The sequence below is a fragment of the Hyla sarda genome, unplaced genomic scaffold (assembly GCF_029499605.1).
Source record: "Hyla sarda isolate aHylSar1 unplaced genomic scaffold, aHylSar1.hap1 scaffold_1089, whole genome shotgun sequence".
Classification (NCBI taxonomy): Eukaryota; Metazoa; Chordata; class Amphibia; order Anura; family Hylidae; genus Hyla; species Hyla sarda.
Window position 1 is genome coordinate 1 of NW_026607709.1, and position 14,231 is coordinate 14,231.

At 45.1% G+C, this 14,231-nt stretch overlaps 3 non-coding genes and 2 pseudogenes across 3 annotated transcripts; all 5 read right to left on the reverse strand.

Annotated features, from left to right (window-relative positions):
- Positions 1-5,132: 5,132 nt before the first annotated feature.
- On the reverse strand, positions 5,133-5,307 carry LOC130300645 (U2 spliceosomal RNA; annotated as a pseudogene).
- Positions 5,308-6,000: 693 nt separating this feature from the next.
- LOC130300594 (U2 spliceosomal RNA) lies at positions 6,001-6,160 on the reverse strand (annotated as a pseudogene).
- Positions 6,161-8,261: 2,101 nt separating this feature from the next.
- Positions 8,262-8,452, reverse strand: LOC130300593 (U2 spliceosomal RNA). Its single transcript, XR_008851431.1, has one exon. It is a non-coding gene; the product is annotated as a U2 spliceosomal RNA (small nuclear RNA).
- A 2,079-nt stretch (positions 8,453-10,531) lies between these two features.
- Positions 10,532-10,722, reverse strand: LOC130300606 (U2 spliceosomal RNA). The gene has a single exon (XR_008851442.1). It is a non-coding gene; the product is annotated as a U2 spliceosomal RNA (small nuclear RNA).
- A 2,092-nt stretch (positions 10,723-12,814) lies between these two features.
- LOC130300637 (U2 spliceosomal RNA) lies at positions 12,815-13,005 on the reverse strand. Its single transcript, XR_008851474.1, has one exon. It is a non-coding gene; the product is annotated as a U2 spliceosomal RNA (small nuclear RNA).
- Between the last annotated feature and the right edge of the window lie 1,226 nt (positions 13,006-14,231).

The window sequence follows — 14,231 nt, forward strand, 5'->3', positions numbered from 1 at the left end:
ATAGCATTTAAAGGTTCAGCTACACTCCTTCCTGGGACACCACATACCTGATCCACATGGATGACCTTGTACAAAAACGGCTTCATTCTGTTAACAAAAATTTTTGACATAATCTTATAATCAACATTAAGAAGCGTAATTGGTCTCCAATTTTCTAAGCTGTTCCTATCCCCCTTTTTGGGGATCAGAGACACTATACCACTCCTCCAAGATAAAGGTAGAACATCAGAATTAAAAGCCTCCTTAAAAATATTAAGCAAATCATCTTTAAAAATGTCCCAAAAGGTTTTATAAAACTCTACAGGAAGTCCATCAGAACCTGGTGTTTTACCTGTGGATAAACTTTTAGCAGCAATTTCTAATTCTTGGCATCTTACTTCTGTGCAAAGTGCATCTTGGTCCTCCTTACTTAAACCACAATCTAAAGTGCTTAGGAGAAAATTAGCAGCAGATATATCAATGGGTTTCTCATTAAACAGATCTTGATAAAAGGATTTAGCTTTGGATAACATTCCTACATTAGTAGTTTCATCCTCAATGTTAATCATTAACTTTTTTGTTTCCATTACCTTTTTAAAAAAGAATCTTGTACACTTTTCATCCTTCTCTTTACATTCAACTTTGGAGTTAAAAATTATTTCTTTCCCTTTGTTAGTTATAGCCTTCTGAATATCACTTTTAACACTTAAAATCAGATCGTCTACATATACACCCAGCTCTTTGAGTTGATAATAGGTTTGTAGTTTTGTGTTAAGATCTCTATACCATTTCAATTTCTCTTTTGTTTTTTTAACACCCATCTTAATAAAATACTCTTTAAATTTTACCTTGCAGAATTCCCACCATGCTAAAAGAGAATTAAAATTAGTCCTTGAGTTCTGCAATTTTTTAAAAAGATAGATAAAATTACATTTAATTTCTTCATCTTCAAGCAAAGAGATATTCAGACGCCAGACTCCTTTGGCTCTGCAAACCCCATCAAACTTACATGTAGCAGATAAAATCTTATGATCTGAAAAAAAGGTAGAAGTCAATTGCATATTCCCATAAAATGCAAATCCAGAAGCAAAAATATAATCAATCCTTGACATATAAAGGCTATTCCCCCAGGTATACCCAGGGTCATTAGGGAAAGAGGTTCTCCACAAATCTTTTAAATTAAAATCAACTATAAAATCCTTTAGTTGTTTTTCAGTCTTATCTTTCCTTTGTTCAGATCCTCCAGCCCGCTCCTCTCCTGCCATTATACAATTAAAATCACCAGCGATGATAAGCGGGGATGAACCCGGTAAATAAAACTGAATTTTCTCTAATAAATCAGATCTTTCATCCTTATCTGGAGAGGCATATACATTTAAAAGTCTCATATTCATGTCATTATAAATAATATGAACGAGCAGGGCTCTACCGGGTACAATGTCTGTGAAGGAGGTAACTTTATACTCACTGCTCTTGAACAGTATGCAAACACCAGTCACTTTCCTCTCATTATCCCCTGACCACACAGACGGGCCAAGAGTCCATTCAGATCTCAAAGATGAATAATTGATATCATAATCAATGGCACATTCCTGTAAAAATAAAATGTCTGTAGGCAAAGAAGACAAGAAAGAAAATAAAGCAGCCCTCCTCTCTGGGCTCTTCAAACTCCTCACATTGAAGGAGGAGATATTAACACTTGGTAGCTCCTGGGTCATTCATTATCCTCAGACAAAGAACCCCAATCTGTAGGTGGTGACACAAATTCCTCAATATTAACAGGGTCGGATGCTGTTATAACCTTTTGGCAGACAATCTCCACGTTCCCCTCGTCCGCACTAACTCGACCACTCCTTTTGATGTTAAGGCCCTTTTCCTCTTTCCGGTCTCTGCTTTTCCTCTTTCGCCGTTCTTCTACATCCATCTCCTCTGTATCCCTTCTGGGCGGTCCAGGACCCTCAACTTCCATGAGAGGAGAACCCCTCACTTCTGTCTCAGGTCCCACGACCTTCCCCGGGGACACAATGCTTTTGGAGACATGAGCCACAGCAGGTATCACAGGAATTCCGGTAGCAGAAGACTCAGGCATCACTTTCAGGGTGTGGGTCTTAGGCACAGGCACAGCATCCATGGAGCTCTTCCTCATCGAGGGACCAGCCGACGTAGCCACAATATTGGCCCAGGAGCGTTGAGGACAATCCTTAAAAGCGTGTCCTTTCTGCTTACACACATTACACAGAATCTCATTTTGACAGTCCAAAGTGGTGTGGCCTTTTTGGCCACATCTTTTGCAAATAACCACTTCCTCTTTGCAAGATTCTTGTGTATGACCATATTCATGGCATTTCCTGCAATAATACGGCATCCCAGGGTAGAATAAATAGCCACGTTTACGCCCAATTAAAAAATTTGCAGGTGGGCGACACAGACCTCCAATTCCTCTCACATCTTCTCTGAACTTAACAGCAAACTTATGCTTTCCAGTCCAAAAGTCCATTGCATTCATTATTTTATGAGAGTATTTGACTTCCGCACAATATTGGTTTAAAAATAAGACAATGTCTCTTATATCCACGTATGGATCGTGCATAGTAACCACCAGTGGAACATCGCCATTAGAATATAGAGCAATGAAAACAAGTCCTTTCATATCCTCCTCATTGGCAAGCTCCCGAACTTTCTCAAACATATGGTCACATGCAGATGCGGAAGTCAAGGTAAGAATGAAAAGTCCTTTACCTGGGTCTTTTAGGCAAAACACATCTTCTCTCTGAATGTGCAATAAATCCAGCATAATTCTCTTGACAAAAAATTCCAAAGTCATCTTCTCCTTTTTCTCCTCATCCACTTCAATACGGAAGGTGTTCTTAATCCGAGTTTCAGTATGCGCAGCAAACCTAAGGGTCGCCATGGGGGATCGCCTTCCCGTTCTTTGTAAGTCCTCCTCCTATAGCAGCATGAGGCTTAAGACGGCTAAAAAACCGCCGATGCCTCAAGGCCGAAGGTTCGACGAACTCAGAGCCCCTTGACAAGATACAAGATCTTAGCCAAAAGGCCGAGAAGCGATAACCGTGAAAGGGGCGGGCCCAACAAGGTCCCCTTCATGGGCACTATCACTGCTTGCTGTCAGGGAGGCTGCCAGACAATTTTCCATGCACACTCTGGGCTGGGGGGCAGTCAACCACCAGTACACACAGCAGAACCTAAACCCATACCATTATTGCTAAGCAGCAAGACAGGGGCCCATTGCACTCCCACGGGGCCTTTTTAAATGCAATCCATAACCCGGATTTGCCAGGAACCCTTCTTACTCCTCCTACTTGCATGTGACACTGGGCTTAGGATCTGCATAGGAAACACACACACAAGCACACACCTACCTTTGTTGCCTGCAGATGCCTCCTTGGCTGTCCCCAAACGGTATCAAACCAACACCCACGGGAAGCTGTAAGCATAGAGGACATGCCTGCACCCCATTGGACTTACCTGTGTGGGTTAAACCCGGGTTATTTGACAACCTATGGCGGTGATGGTTCTGCTCAGGCAGAGCAGTGCTGATGCTCCTCATAAAGCTGTCGCTGCTGTGAAGGTTCTAGGTGACATCACAAATCCCTATGGTTACATACACAACAAAGCTGGGTTGTTGTTGTTTACACTCTGCAAGGCCTGTGGAAGTGAGTGACATCATAGCACTGTAGTTCTGAGGGTTCTAGATGGATGCAACAATCTCCTGTTGCTTCTATGAAGGCCATAATAGACGACATCACCAAACAGCTCCATAGTCACATACACAGCAAAGGAGAGATGTTGTTTACACCTAGTGATGTCAGTGGTATTGAGTGACATCACAGCACAGTGCTAAGGCTCCTGGGCCTGGACACAGCAGCGGCTGCAATATCTCAACGGAGAATACGTTTATATATATGTGTGTGTGTGCGCGTATATATATATATATATATATATATATATATATATATATATATATTTCTCCGCCGAAATCACTTTTAAACCCATTTCCACCTTTTTTTCCCTTCTCTTCCTCTTACTTTTTTTTCACGTTTTTTTACGTTTTTCTCCTTTTCGCCTCTTTTCTGGGCGTATTATTCTTCTTTTTCTTCTTTTTTTTCGTCTAATGCATACCCCATCAGTGCAGCAATGCTTATTCAATACCGCCAGCAGATGGAGACACTGGGGGATAATTTTCTAAGGATTTATACTGATTTTTCCTGTCTGAATTTGTCGCACAGAAAGTTGCAGGCCAAATATGTGTGACATTTCTGCGACTTTAGCTTCTAGAGCATTTTTACAACATTATACATAGGTGCTGAATACATAAAAAGCGACTGTTCAGCGACAGACAAGTCGCATCGGCTGAAAGTAGGCCAGAATGTCAGTCCATGTTGGAGCAGGTTTAGATACAGTCTAAAGCATAGATCTCAAAGTCTGTGCACAGAATTTAGCAAGGGCCTCGCACCTTCTGATGCATCAGGTAGGTGCACAATAGCATAGCCTAACCCTCTGTACTTTGGTCTATATTGATGCGGGACATAGACAGCCAGCTGATGACCAATCCATTAGTGCAATGGATGGCTGGAAGCATTTGTCTTTGCCTTTGCAATACCACAGAAGCAATGCATGGTCAATGTACAGCAATGACACACCTGTGTGAACAGCCAGGAGACCCCCCCCCCCCATGTTATGTTACATAGTTACATAGTTAGTACGGTCGAAAAAAGACATATGTCCATCAAGTTCAACCAGGGAATTAAGGGGTAGGGGTGTGGCGCGATATTGGGGAAGGGATGAGATTTTATATTTCTTCATAAGCATTAATCTTATTTTGTCAATTAGGAACATTCAGCACCCACCCGCTATCAAGGCAGCTGCCTATCATGTCATGCCCTACCTGCACAGGTGTGCTGGCTACTCAAATGATCCAATTAAGGAGGCCATTTAGTCAGCAGCAGCAGAAGTCCTGTGCCTGGACGCTCCAACAGCGGCCAGACACAAGCAGAAGCAGAAGCAGCAGCAGCACCACCTTTTGTTTTTTGGCTGCAGCAGCAGCAGCAGCAAGGCCCACAGGGCTGGCTAGCTGGCTAGCCAGCAAGCAGGTAGCAATGAAAGTAGGAATCTTTCTTTTTAACCCTGTAAGGGGGTGGTGCACTGTACCCGAAGATACTGCCATATCGGGTCAATGCATAGGGCAACGGAAGCAAGCTTCGAAATCGGCCCCCGTTCTCAAAAATCCATTTAATATATGGTCCCCAGATAGGGGACGTATCAGATATTAAACTGATAAGAACAGATTTGTTTTTATCTAAAGCCGAGGAACGTGCTTTCGATTCACCCAAAGTGCAAGAAAAAGTGCAAACGTGTTACACTAAAAAAACGTGCACAAAGGATGCGGTCTATCGCAAGCCCTTCTCCGATAGGAGAGAGGCCCCCCAACAAACCTTACCCTTCGCCTCCGGACCAAAAGGTACCTGCGAGGTTCCAGGTTCGATGTCCCTTTTCGCCGAAGCTACTAGGGGACCACAAATGCTCCCGGCATCCCCCTTGGCGTTAGCCAAGGTATCTGCCCGCAGAGCCGATTACGGTAGGTACCCTGCCAAAGCAGGAGTACCCGGGGTGTTTGCAGGGAGGTGCGGAACCTAATGGCCACACACACCTCCCCTAGACCGCCAGGAGGGACACCCAGAAGGGCGACCGCATCCTGACAAATCCTGTGAACACACAACACGCAAAAAGTGACACAGTGAGACAAAAAAGAAATAAATAAGTGAATGTGTGCAGATATACTGCCCGGACATCCGGCCGGATCTATAAAAATTTCTCTGATCCTAGCCAGAAGGCCGGGAATCAAGAGGTGAGTGCCACAAGGTGAAGAGATTATGGTGCCCGTGCTTCAACTCAGTGAGTCTATTCTCCCAGTGAGTTTCGGCACCTCGGGGTCACCACTCCCCGAGGCACAAAAGTACCTCGGCTCTAGACCCTCTCAGCCTCATGGCGAGACCCGGAGGGAACAGGTCACATCGGGGCAGCCGTCGAGCTGATTCCTCAAAACCAGCCCCGGAAAGCCCCGGTACACCTGCATCCTCCCTGCAGCACCCATCCACACCAGCATGAAAACTGATAAGAACAGATACTACACTTGATCTTAGCCAAAAGGCCGAGAAGCGATAACCGTGAAAGGGGCGGGCCCAACAAGGTCCCCTTCATGGGCACTATCACTGCTTGCTGTCAGGGAGGCTGCCAGACAATTTTCCATGCACACTCTGGGCTGGGGGGCAGTCAACCACCAGTACACACAGCAGAACCTAAACCCATACCATTATTGCTAAGCAGCAAGACAGGGGCCCATTGCACTCCCACGGGGCCTTTTTAAATGCAATCCATAACCCGGATTTGCCAGGAACCCTTCTTACTCCTCCTACTTGCATGTGACACTGGGCTTAGGATCTGCATAGGAAACACACACACAAGCACACACCTACCTTTGTTGCCTGCAGATGCCTCCTTGGCTGTCCCCAAACGGTATCAAACCAACACCCACGGGAAGCTGTAAGCATAGAGGACATGCCTGCACCCCATTGGACTTACCTGTGTGGGTTAAACCCGGGTTATTTGACAACCTATGGCGGTGATGGTTCTGCTCAGGCAGAGCAGTGCTGATGCTCCTCATAAAGCTGTCGCTGCTGTGAAGGTTCTAGGTGACATCACAAATCCCTATGGTTACATACACAACAAAGCTGGGTTGTTGTTGTTTACACTCTGCAAGGCCTGTGGAAGTGAGTGACATCATAGCACTGTAGTTCTGAGGGTTCTAGATGGATGCAACAATCTCCTGTTGCTTCTATGAAGGCCATAATAGACGACATCACCAAACAGCTCCATAGTCACATACACAGCAAAGGAGAGATGTTGTTTACACCTAGTGATGTCAGTGGTATTGAGTGACATCACAGCACAGTGCTAAGGCTCCTGGGCCTGGACACAGCAGCGGCTGCAATATCTCAACGGAGAATACGTTTATATATATGTGTGTGTGTGCGCGTATATATATATATATATATATATATATATATATATATATATATATATATATTCTCCGCCGAAATCACTTTTAAACCCATTTCCACCTTTTTTTCCCTTCTCTTCCTCTTACTTTTTTTTCACGTTTTTTTACGTTTTTCTCCTTTTCGCCTCTTTTCTGGGCGTATTATTCTTCTTTTTCTTCTTTTTTTTCGTCTAATGCATACCCCATCAGTGCAGCAATGCTTATTCAATACCGCCAGCAGATGGAGACACTGGGGGATAATTTTCTAAGGATTTATACTGATTTTTCCTGTCTGAATTTGTCGCACAGAAAGTTGCAGGCCAAATATGTGTGACATTTCTGCGACTTTAGCTTCTAGAGCATTTTTACAACATTATACATAGGTGCTGAATACATAAAAAGCGACTGTTCAGCGACAGACAAGTCGCATCGGCTGAAAGTAGGCCAGAATGTCAGTCCATGTTGGAGCAGGTTTAGATACAGTCTAAAGCATAGATCTCAAAGTCTGTGCACAGAATTTAGCAAGGGCCTCGCACCTTCTGATGCATCAGGTAGGTGCACAATAGCATAGCCTAACCCTCTGTACTTTGGTCTATATTGATGCGGGACATAGACAGCCAGCTGATGACCAATCCATTAGTGCAATGGATGGCTGGAAGCATTTGTCTTTGCCTTTGCAATACCACAGAAGCAATGCATGGTCAATGTACAGCAATGACACACCTGTGTGAACAGCCAGGAGACCCCCCCCCCCCCATGTTATGTTACATAGTTACATAGTTAGTACGGTCGAAAAAAGACATATGTCCATCAAGTTCAACCAGGGAATTAAGGGGTAGGGGTGTGGCGCGATATTGGGGAAGGGATGAGATTTTATATTTCTTCATAAGCATTAATCTTATTTTGTCAATTAGGAACATTCAGCACCCACCCGCTATCAAGGCAGCTGCCTATCATGTCATGCCCTACCTGCACAGGTGTGCTGGCTACTCAAATGATCCAATTAAGGAGGCCATTTAGTCAGCAGCAGCAGAAGTCCTGTGCCTGGACGCTCCAACAGCGGCCAGACACAAGCAGAAGCAGAAGCAGCAGAAGCAGCAGCAGCACCACCTTTTGTTTTTTGGCTGCAGCAGCAGCAGCAGCAAGGCCCACAGGGCTGGCTAGCTGGCTAGCCAGCAAGCAGGTAGCAATGAAAGTAGGAATCTTTCTTTTTAACCCTGTAAGGGGGTGGTGCACTGTACCCGAAGATACTGCCATATCGGGTCAATGCATAGGGCGACGGAAGCAAGCTTCGAAATCGGCCCCCGTTCTCAAAAATCCATTTAATATATGGTCCCCAGATAGGGGACGTATCAGATATTAAACTGATAAGAACAGATACTACACTTGATCTTAGCCAAAAGGCCGAGAAGCGATAACCGTGAAAGGGGCGGGCCCAACAAGGTCCCCTTCATGGGCACTATCACTGCTTGCTGTCAGGGAGGCTGCCAGACAATTTTCCATGCACACTCTGGGCTGGGGGGCAGTCAACCACCAGTACACACAGCAGAACCTAAACCCATACCATTATTGCTAAGCAGCAAGACAGGGGCCCATTGCACTCCCACGGGGCCTTTTTAAATGCAATCCATAACCCGGATTTGCCAGGAACCCTTCTTACTCCTCCTACTTGCATGTGACACTGGGCTTAGGATCTGCATAGGAAACACACACACAAGCACACACCTACCTTTGTTGCCTGCAGATGCCTCCTTGGCTGTCCCCAAACGGTATCAAACCAACACCCACGGGAAGCTGTAAGCATAGAGGACATGCCTGCACCCCATTGGACTTACCTGTGTGGGTTAAACCCGGGTTATTTGACAACCTATGGCGGTGATGGTTCTGCTCAGGCAGAGCAGTGCTGATGCTCCTCATAAAGCTGTCGCTGCTGTGAAGGTTCTAGGTGACATCACAAATCCCTATGGTTACATACACAACAAAGCTGGGTTGTTGTTGTTTACACTCTGCAAGGCCTGTGGAAGTGAGTGACATCATAGCACTGTAGTTCTGAGGGTTCTAGATGGATGCAACAATCTCCTGTTGCTTCTATGAAGGCCATAATAGACGACATCACCAAACAGCTCCATAGTCACATACACAGCAAAGGAGAGATGTTGTTTACACCTAGTGATGTCAGTGGTATTGAGTGACATCACAGCACAGTGCTAAGGCTCCTGGGCCTGGACACAGCAGCGGCTGCAATATCTCAACGGAGAATACGTTTATATATATGTGTGTGTGTGCGCGTATATATATATATATATATATATATATATATATATATTTCTCCGCCGAAATCACTTTTAAACCCATTTCCACCTTTTTTTCCCTTCTCTTCCTCTTACTTTTTTTTCACGTTTTTTTACGTTTTTCTCCTTTTCGCCTCTTTTCTGGGCGTATTATTCTTCTTTTTCTTCTTTTTTTTCGTCTAATGCATACCCCATCAGTGCAGCAATGCTTATTCAATACCGCCAGCAGATGGAGACACTGGGGGATAATTTTCTAAGGATTTATACTGATTTTTCCTGTCTGAATTTGTCGCACAGAAAGTTGCAGGCCAAATATGTGTGACATTTCTGCGACTTTAGCTTCTAGAGCATTTTTACAACATTATACATAGGTGCTGAATACATAAAAAGCGACTGTTCAGCGACAGACAAGTCGCATCGGCTGAAAGTAGGCCAGAATGTCAGTCCATGTTGGAGCAGGTTTAGATACAGTCTAAAGCATAGATCTCAAAGTCTGTGCACAGAATTTAGCAAGGGCCTCGCACCTTCTGATGCATCAGGTAGGTGCACAATAGCATAGCCTAACCCTCTGTACTTTGGTCTATATTGATGCGGGACATAGACAGCCAGCTGATGACCAATCCATTAGTGCAATGGATGGCTGGAAGCATTTGTCTTTGCCTTTGCAATACCACAGAAGCAATGCATGGTCAATGTACAGCAATGACACACCTGTGTGAACAGCCAGGAGACCCCCCCCCCCCCATGTTATGTTACATAGTTACATAGTTAGTACGGTCGAAAAAAGACATATGTCCATCAAGTTCAACCAGGGAATTAAGGGGTAGGGGTGTGGCGCGATATTGGGGAAGGGATGAGATTTTATATTTCTTCATAAGCATTAATCTTATTTTGTCAATTAGGAACATTCAGCACCCACCCGCTATCAAGGCAGCTGCCTATCATGTCATGCCCTACCTGCACAGGTGTGCTGGCTACTCAAATGATCCAATTAAGGAGGCCATTTAGTCAGCAGCAGCAGAAGTCCTGTGCCTGGACGCTCCAACAGCGGCCAGACACAAGCAGAAGCAGAAGCAGCAGCAGCACCACCTTTTGTTTTTTGGCTGCAGCAGCAGCAGCAGCAAGGCCCACAGGGCTGGCTAGCTGGCTAGCCAGCAAGCAGGTAGCAATGAAAGTAGGAATCTTTCTTTTTAACCCTGTAAGGGGGTGGTGCACTGTACCCGAAGATACTGCCATATCGGGTCAATGCATAGGGCGACGGAAGCAAGCTTCGAAATCGGCCCCCGTTCTCAAAAATCCATTTAATATATGGTCCCCAGATAGGGGACGTATCAGATATTAAACTGATAAGAACAGATACTACACTTGATCTTAGCCAAAAGGCCGAGAAGCGATAACCGTGAAAGGGGCGGGCCCAACAAGGTCCCCTTCATGGGCACTATCACTGCTTGCTGTCAGGGAGGCTGCCAGACAATTTTCCATGCACACTCTGGGCTGGGGGGCAGTCAACCACCAGTACACACAGCAGAACCTAAACCCATACCATTATTGCTAAGCAGCAAGACAGGGGCCCATTGCACTCCCACGGGGCCTTTTTAAATGCAATCCATAACCCGGATTTGCCAGGAACCCTTCTTACTCCTCCTACTTGCATGTGACACTGGGCTTAGGATCTGCATAGGAAACACACACACAAGCACACACCTACCTTTGTTGCCTGCAGATGCCTCCTTGGCTGTCCCCAAACGGTATCAAACCAACACCCACGGGAAGCTGTAAGCATAGAGGACATGCCTGCACCCCATTGGACTTACCTGTGTGGGTTAAACCCGGGTTATTTGACAACCTATGGCGGTGATGGTTCTGCTCAGGCAGAGCAGTGCTGATGCTCCTCATAAAGCTGTCGCTGCTGTGAAGGTTCTAGGTGACATCACAAATCCCTATGGTTACATACACAACAAAGCTGGGTTGTTGTTGTTTACACTCTGCAAGGCCTGTGGAAGTGAGTGACATCATAGCACTGTAGTTCTGAGGGTTCTAGATGGATGCAACAATCTCCTGTTGCTTCTATGAAGGCCATAATAGACGACATCACCAAACAGCTCCATAGTCACATACACAGCAAAGGAGAGATGTTGTTTACACCTAGTGATGTCAGTGGTATTGAGTGACATCACAGCACAGTGCTAAGGCTCCTGGGCCTGGACACAGCAGCGGCTGCAATATCTCAACGGAGAATACGTTTATATATATGTGTGTGTGTGCGCGTATATATATATATATATATATATATATATATATATATATATTTCTCCGCCGAAATCACTTTTAAACCCATTTCCACCTTTTTTTCCCTTCTCTTCCTCTTACTTTTTTTTCACGTTTTTTTACGTTTTTCTCCTTTTCGCCTCTTTTCTGGGCGTATTATTCTTCTTTTTCTTCTTTTTTTTCGTCTAATGCATACCCCATCAGTGCAGCAATGCTTATTCAATACCGCCAGCAGATGGAGACACTGGGGGATAATTTTCTAAGGATTTATACTGATTTTTCCTGTCTGAATTTGTCGCACAGAAAGTTGCAGGCCAAATATGTGTGACATTTCTGCGACTTTAGCTTCTAGAGCATTTTTACAACATTATACATAGGTGCTGAATACATAAAAAGCGACTGTTCAGCAACAGACAAGTCGCATCGGCTGAAAGTAGGCCAGAATGTCAGTCCATGTTGGAGCAGGTTTAGATACAGTCTAAAGTATAGATCTCAAAGTCTGTGCACAGAATTTAGCAAGGGCCTCGCACCTTCTGATGCATCAGGTAGGTGCACAATAGCATAGCCTAACCCTCTGTACTTTGGTCTATATTGATGCGGGACATAGACAGCCAGCTGATGACCAATCCATTAGTGCAATGGATGGCTGGAAGCATTTGTCTTTGCCTTTGCAATACCACAGAAGCAATGCATGGTCAATGTACAGCAATGACACACCTGTGTGAACAGCCAGGAGACCCCCCCCCCCCCCCCCCCATGTTATGTTACATAGTTACATAGTTAGTACGGTCGAAAAAAGACATATGTCCATCAAGTTCAACGAGGGAATTAAGGGGTAGGGGTGTGGCGCGATATTGGGGAAGGGATGAGATTTTATATTTCTTCATAAGCATTAATCTTATTTTGTCAATTAGGAACATTCAGCACCCACCCGCTATCAAGGCAGCTGCCTATCATGTCATGCCCTACCTGCACAGGTGTGCTGGCTACTCAAATGATCCAATTAAGGAGGCCATTTAGTCAGCAGCAGCAGAAGTCCTGTGCCTGGACGCTCCAACAGCGGCCAGACACAAGCAGAAGCAGAAGCAGCAGAAGCAGCAGCAGCACCACCTTTTGTTTTTTGGCTGCAGCAGCAGCAAGGCCCACAGGGCTGGCTAGCTGGCTAGCCAGCAAGCAGGTAGCAATGAAAGTAGGAATCTTTCTTTTTAACCCTGTAAGGGGGTGGTGCACTGTACCCGAAGTTACTGCCATATCGGGTCAATGCATAGGGCGACGGAAGCAAGCTTCGAAATCGGCCCCCGTTCTCAAAAATCCATTTAATATATGGTCCCCAGATAGGGGACGTATCAGATATTAAACTGATAAGAACAGATACTACACTTGATCTTAGCCAAAAGGCCGAGAAGCGATAACCGTGAAAGGGGCGGGCCCAACAAGGTGCCCTTCATGGGCACTATCACTGCTTGCTGTCAGGGAGGCTGCCAGACAATTTTCCATGCACACTCTGGGCTGGGGGGCAGTCAACCACCAGTACACACAGCAGAACCTAAACCCATACCATTATTGCTAAGCAGCAAGACAGGGGCCCATTACACTCCCACGGGGCCTTTTTAAATGCAATCCATAACCCGGATTTGCCAGGAACCCTTCTTACTCCTCCTACTTGCATGTGACACTGGGCTTAGGATCTGCATAGGAAACACACACACAAGCACACACCTACCTTTGTTGCCTGCAGATGCCTCCTTGGCTGTCCCCAAACGGTATCAAACCAACACCCACGGGAAGCTGTAAGCATAGAGGACATGCCTGCACCCCATTGGACTTACCTGTGTGGGTTAAATCCGGGTTATTTGACAACCTATGGCGGTGATGGTTCTGCTCAGGCAGAGCAGTGCTGATGCTCCTCATAAAGCTGTCGCTGCTGTGAAGGTTCTAGGTGACATCACAAATCCCTATGGTTACATACACAACAAAGCTGGGTTGTTGTTGTTTACACTCTGCAAGGCCTGTGGAAGTGAGTGACATCATAGCACTGTAGTTCTGAGGGTTCTAGATGGATGCAACAATCTCCTGTTGCTTCTATGAAGGCCATAATAGACGACATCACCAAACAGCTCCATAGTCACATACACAGCAAAGGAGAGATGTTGTTTACACCTAGTGATGTCAGTGGTATTGAGTGACATCACAGCACAGTGCTAAGGCTCCTGGGCCTGGACACAGCAGCGGCTGCAATATCTCAACGGAGAATACGTTTATATATATGTGTGTGTGTGCGCGTATATATATATATATATATATATATATATATATATATATATATATATTTCTCCGCCGAAATCACTTTTAAACCCATTTCCACCTTTTTTTCCCTTCTCTTCCTCTTACTTTTTTTTCACGTTTTTTTACGTTTTTCTCCTTTTCGCCTCTTTTCTGGGCGTATTATTCTTCTTTTTCTTCTTTTTTTTCGTCTAATGCATACCCCATCAGTGCAGCAATGCTTATTCAATACCGCCAGCAGATGGAGACACTGGGGGATAATTTTCTAAGGATTTATACTGATTTTTCCTGTCTGAATTTGTCGCACAGAAAGTTGCAGGCCAAATATGTGTGACATTTCTGCGACTTTAGCT